We start from the raw sequence: 5,730 nt of genomic DNA, 5'->3' as shown, positions 1-5,730 counted from the left end.
CACAGCTAAAGAAAGGAATAACCATAAACGTTGAACGTAACCTCATTCAGGTGAGTTTCTAGCCCCACTTCCTTGTTATGTTTTTGGGGCTGTGTGCATACTCGTTGTGATAGTTAATACACTTACCTTAAGAGGTAAGTGTATTCTTGGTATGATTTATGTATGATGATTGCTTGACGATGCGTGAACGATCTTCGGATATTGCATGTACCGCCAGGAGGTAGTTAAAGATATGATTGATATATATGATGTATGATTGATGTATGTATGTTATGTTAATAGTACGTGAACGATCTTCGGATATTGCACGTATTATTAGGGAAGGTATGTAAAGACAGGTATGTTACAGTTGTACGAAACTAAGGGACCAGACCCTAATAATATCTGTGAGGATAGGGACTAGACCCTAATAATATCTGTGAGGATAGGGACCAGATCCTTATAATATCTGTGAGGATAGGGATTAGACCCTAATAATATATGTGATGTTGGGACCAGACCCTTATAATATCTGTGAAGTTATAGGGCGGAAGGCTCTTTACGTAGTACGGATAGTTATGTATGTAAAGTAAAGTATGAATGATGTGCACACCTTCATGCATGTGTGCAAGTATGTTAACTGATTGTATGTTGTATGATTAACTAGAATTCACTCAGCATAGCTGACTTTTATTATGCACGCATGTGAGTAGAATGAGGTAGCTCGCTTGAGGGGAAACACATGGCATGAAATTAAAGACACTGGCATCTCAAGAAAATCTTATGTTATTTAATAGACAATGTTTTATGTTTTAACGATTTAAATTCTCGTTAAGACAAGAATTGATGGTTATGTAATATACTGGTTTGAAAGTTTTATATTCTGTGTAAAGTTTTAATTAACTCTGATATTTAGAACTGCGTTTATGAGTAAATCCAACGTCCAATGTAGGGCACCGGGAACGGGGCCTTACAATAGTCATTTCCTTCTTATTGATTGTGAGTATTGTACTTAGTGTGGCTAGACCCGGGTTCGAAACCCATGGCGGACGGTTTTGTTATTTTTTGAGGGAAATTGTTAAAAAAAACGATGGTCCAAATTGCATTTATTTAAAAACCACAGTGTTGTAATTATAAAGATATTAGTGTCGTTTCACATAATGTAGAGCCGCGTTTTGTGTACTAAGTCTTATGTATTATTCTGTTGATAAACAATGTTGTATTTATGTATCTTTGTACGTTTGGGCCCGAGACCATTGTATGCTTTAGCTCATTGAGCTTATGTTATTAATGAAATGTGTCATGGAGATTACACTATAAATAGTGCAATCCTCCATGCACCAAACAACCTTTTTGAAGAATTCTTATCCTATCACCAACTCTCTCTCTCTCTCTCTCATGCCTCATAGGAATAACCAAACACCCCTCTGGGATCAAAGATCTAGGTTCCTACTAGTGATTTCCACTAGCTAGTAGTTAGAATGACTCAAGAACTTTGTTATTAGATCTGGTTTAGGGACCTACAATTGGTATCAGAGATTTCGGCTCTACTAGTTGTGGTTCTTTGGTCACAGCCTTGGATTTTGATCTTATTGTGGTGTTTGAAGAGTGTGTTAGTGTACTTGTTAGTGTTTTAGGATGTTTCTAGCTAGTACTCGTATGTTAAGTGTGTTACTCGCTAGCTATGGTTCTTCAAGGTGTGTTCATAGTATCTTCGGTTGTGTTGAAGTGTTATTTGGTTGATTTGGTGTTGCTTGTGTGGTTGAAATTGATAGAAAAGTGTTTGTTTTGAAGATTGTTCAAGTTTGAATCGAATCAGCTCGATATTTAAAGTTTGCTATAAGTGGAAAAAAGGTCTACGAATTTTGAAATCCATGCAAAAAGTGCTTTTTAGATTTTCAGGATTCAAATCGAATAGAATCCTAGTTTGAATCGAATTGAATAGTTTACTTGTATTTATGTGTTTATTCGTGATAATTCTTTTTGTAATCTTGATAATTTAGATGCAACAAACCGGCAAGAAAGAAGAGGAGATTGATAGGGCAACGTTGTGGAAAGAAGCAAGAAAAAATAAAACAGGAGATTTTGATGAAAACGTCCAAGTGGTTGTTAATAAAATTGTAAGTTTATTTCATGTCTAGTCATTGTAGAAGAACAAGGTCCGGGCAAACCCAGGCATGGGCCCTAAATATTAATAAATAATAAAAGAATTAACATAAAACAAATTAGGGCCCACTCTTAATAGCTAGCTGGACATCTTATGTGGTTGAAATATTAATCAATCAAAGCAATGACATAATATACTGTAAGTAACAACAACAACAACAAAAGTAATAATAATAATTAATAATGATAATAATAATAATACCTTTGGTTTGAGCATAGCCATAATATGCAGTTGAAATATTAATCAATCAAAAGCAATGACAATGGCTTTAAAAAAAGATTACATCTTATGTGGTAACGTTTACTCTTTTGTATAGAAATATCTCTTTAAATTTTAATTTATCCCAATTATAGGATGAGCTACATCAGTCGGGACATTATGAATCATGTGGAACACATGATGTGCTCACTGAGGCCCTCGTACTAAGGAACAACGTGGACATGTGCGCGGAATGGGCAAGTTTGTAACACAAGACCGATATTTTTTTATATCCAAGACTGTTAAGCAGTACATAGACAGTGAGCAAAAGAAGACCAATGAATGGTTCAACAAACTTGAAGATAATCTAGAGAAACTTAAAAAAGGTACACATAGTGTTTCCGAAGCCGCAAGTTACCAAATGGGGGGCCATGAAGAAGAGTTTGAAAACGAACCACTTGATCAAGAATCACCTGTAAGTAGTCTTGGGTACAAGGGTTTCTTTTTAATATAATATCTTTATGTTTTATCATAATTCATTGCAACTAATATCATATATTTGTAGGACAATTCGTGTTATCTTGCGGTTGATGATGCCACAAATTTAGTCGCTAAAGGATCCATTGTGGATTAGTATCTCGGGTATTACAAAAAATATTAACTTTATATTGCCACTTCATATTCATATTTTCACATTTTTATGAAATTTGGATCTTACTTTTTACCTTCACATAATAGGTGAGAACATTGAAGTCATTATGCAAATATATCTACAAGGAGACGCTTTACTACCGGTTCCAATTGAAGAAGAGTTCATTGACAAGGTAAAAGATGCAGTTGGCTTCATACTAAGTTGGCCAAGACATTTAGTTATTCGATGCTCTGACTTGGTAAGTACAATTGGTGGTTTTTATTTAAAGGATGAGATGTTCGCTAAGCATCAACTATAAAGAAAAATATGATATTGTGAATATAAAAATATGATATTTTCGAAACTATTGAAATTACATGGATTTGAGGAATGAACCTGATTGTGAATTTGGACTAATAAATTTATGAGTTCCTTGGTCAATCAAACCAATTCAGTTTTCTTAATAAAATGCTGAATCAATTTTCTTTTTGTAGGAAAAAGTGGTCCCAAAATTACTAATGGGAAAAAATGCAAAACGGCTAAGAGAACTTGATGATGAGAATGGAAAAGACGATGAACAGCCAACAAAAAAAGAAGATGGAAAAGAGAAGAATCAGCCAAGAAAACGAGATATTGGAAAGGAAAAGATAAAGAAAAGAAAAAAGGATGACGAGATAATGGAAAATAAAAAAGAGAAAGCAAAATAAAAGGAGAATGAAAAGGTGATCATGCAAAAAAAGATGACGAGAGCACGGAGGAATACGAGGATAAGAATTGAGAAAGGTGGTGTTTTGAAAATGATTGCAATGATGGCTGATGCAAAATTTTCAAAGGTTGAGTATATAAAATTGCGGTGTGAAGATGATCTCTTTGGGTACAAGAGTCGTGTATGCCTATCTGCGGATGATTTTGAAAGAGTTTTTACATTGCAGGAGATTAGCAGTTTTGTCATTATAACTTATATGATGTAAGTGATTAAATTTTATTTTAAATAATTGTTCATAAAACACAATTTATTCACTCAGTTTAGTTTTTGTATCTTATCAGGCACTTGTTTGAGCAAATCAACAATGGGTCAAAAAGAAATCATGGAATTTGTTTTGTGAGCCCGAATACAACCTCGCCACGTGAACGTAAATCAAAGTTCGAAAATATTGATGATTCAAGTCGAAGGATTGCAAATCGGTTGCTTAACCGAAAGGACAATGACATCATCTTGATTCCCTACAATCCTAGGTCTAATTATCAAAACCATCCAAATCGAAATCCAAGTTTTACTAGTTTTATTATTTGCTTGACTAAATTTGGTTCTTGTATTTTTTAGAAATCATTAGGTGTTGGCCGTACTACACATGAAAACAATGACTTGCTATTACCTTGATTCTCTAAGGCCAGGAACTATTAATTTGCAGTTGCAGCAGTTTATCGATGGGTAAGTTATACAAATTATGGAAACAGTATGTTTTAGTATTTGATATATTTCTTAACATTTTTGTAGTGCAATGAACTTGTACGGTACACAAAGTGGATCGAGGGTAAAACTCAATTGGGTCAATGCTAGGGTGAGCATTTAATTCCATATTGAAATAGTAGTTTTAACCTCATTATATGAATCTATGTTACGATGACTATTTGTAATGTATTTATGTAGTGTCCATGTTAGCCGGGAAGCACCGAATGTGGCTATTTTATATTAAAGTTCATGAAAGAGATAGTTGATGAAGGAATTAAAATACTGGTCAATGACAATGTAAGTATAGCAAATTTTTATATTTTCATTATTGTATCAGTTTAGTAAATTTATGAACCGATTATAAATGGGCTTTGACTTTTGTTGACCAAACCGAACCAAAAGTTTTAAACGGTGGGCTTGTGAAAATGTAGAGTGGATGATGCAGGGAAACTGACTGATATTATATCTACTTACTCATGTCACCAATTTTGATACAATGATGGAACTTTAAGGAATTAATTAACTGTGAAATTCAAAGTTAGCAACCTGGTTTTAGAATTAAGAGGTTCTAAGGAATTACTTTGTGTTCAAGTGAGATGGCTTAAAACAGAAAAATGGCTCAGGCACAATTGTTTAGCTTACAACTAGTGGAAACAGACAAATTTACCCATATACCCTTGGTACAGGGGAAGAAGTCTCATGTATATGACAAGGGTTAAAGGTGTAACAATAAATGAAACATATTATTAGTACATACAGGGACTTAGATTGTATTAGTTAGCAAGTTGTGGACTTGATTGTTATAGAGTAGTTAAGTCGGTAGTCAGTCTGTACAATATGAGTTGTAATAGACAGACTTGATTTGGTGTAAACCAGTTAGTTATTCAGAATGAAATTGTTTGACTGCAAATTTTTTTTTTTTGGATTTGGCTGCAAATTTGACTAACGGGTCAAAACTGAAGTTTAATGGTCAAAAAGAAGCTTTGACTGTTAAAAGTCAAACGGGTCTGATAAAAAAATCTTCAAATCATTTGAACTTTAGGTTTAACTAATCTAAATTTTTTTTCAGGTTGGAGGAGGGAATAATGAATACACGGATGTTGATATTGATGGAATTCGTGAAGAATGGTCGACTTTTGTGGCATCCTTTATTTACCGGTGAATCTTCGTATCGATGTTAATGAAATGTTAAACTTTGAAATATTGTGAAGAATGGTCGACTTTTGAATGTTTGTTAGTATGTTGAAATATTATATGAAATAGATTACTTTGCTATATATGAATTTTAGTTTTATTATGAGA

General features: G+C 33.6%; 1 long non-coding RNA gene across 2 annotated transcripts; it reads left to right on the top strand.

Annotated features, from left to right (window-relative positions):
* The first annotated feature begins 1,920 nt into the window (after positions 1–1,920).
* LOC143585125 (uncharacterized) lies at positions 1,921–4,407 on the top strand. 2 transcript variants are annotated; one of them, XR_013144497.1, is made up of 6 exons: positions 1,921–2,099; positions 2,500–2,819; positions 2,910–3,234; positions 3,470–3,942; positions 4,023–4,211; positions 4,300–4,407. It is a non-coding gene; the product is annotated as an uncharacterized LOC143585125 (long non-coding RNA). The 2 variants fall into 2 exon arrangements; XR_013144498.1 differs by lacking the exon at positions 2,500–2,819.
* The last annotated feature ends 1,323 nt before the right edge of the window (positions 4,408–5,730 follow it).

This window comes from Bidens hawaiensis, unplaced genomic scaffold (genome assembly GCF_021521415.1).
Source record: "Bidens hawaiensis isolate Kalapana, Puna unplaced genomic scaffold, B.hawaiensis_p1.1 tig00033580_1, whole genome shotgun sequence".
Classification (NCBI taxonomy): domain Eukaryota; kingdom Viridiplantae; phylum Streptophyta; class Magnoliopsida; order Asterales; family Asteraceae; genus Bidens; species Bidens hawaiensis.
The sequence above is the reverse complement of the archived record's forward strand: the minus strand, read 5'-3'. Positions and strand labels throughout refer to the sequence as shown.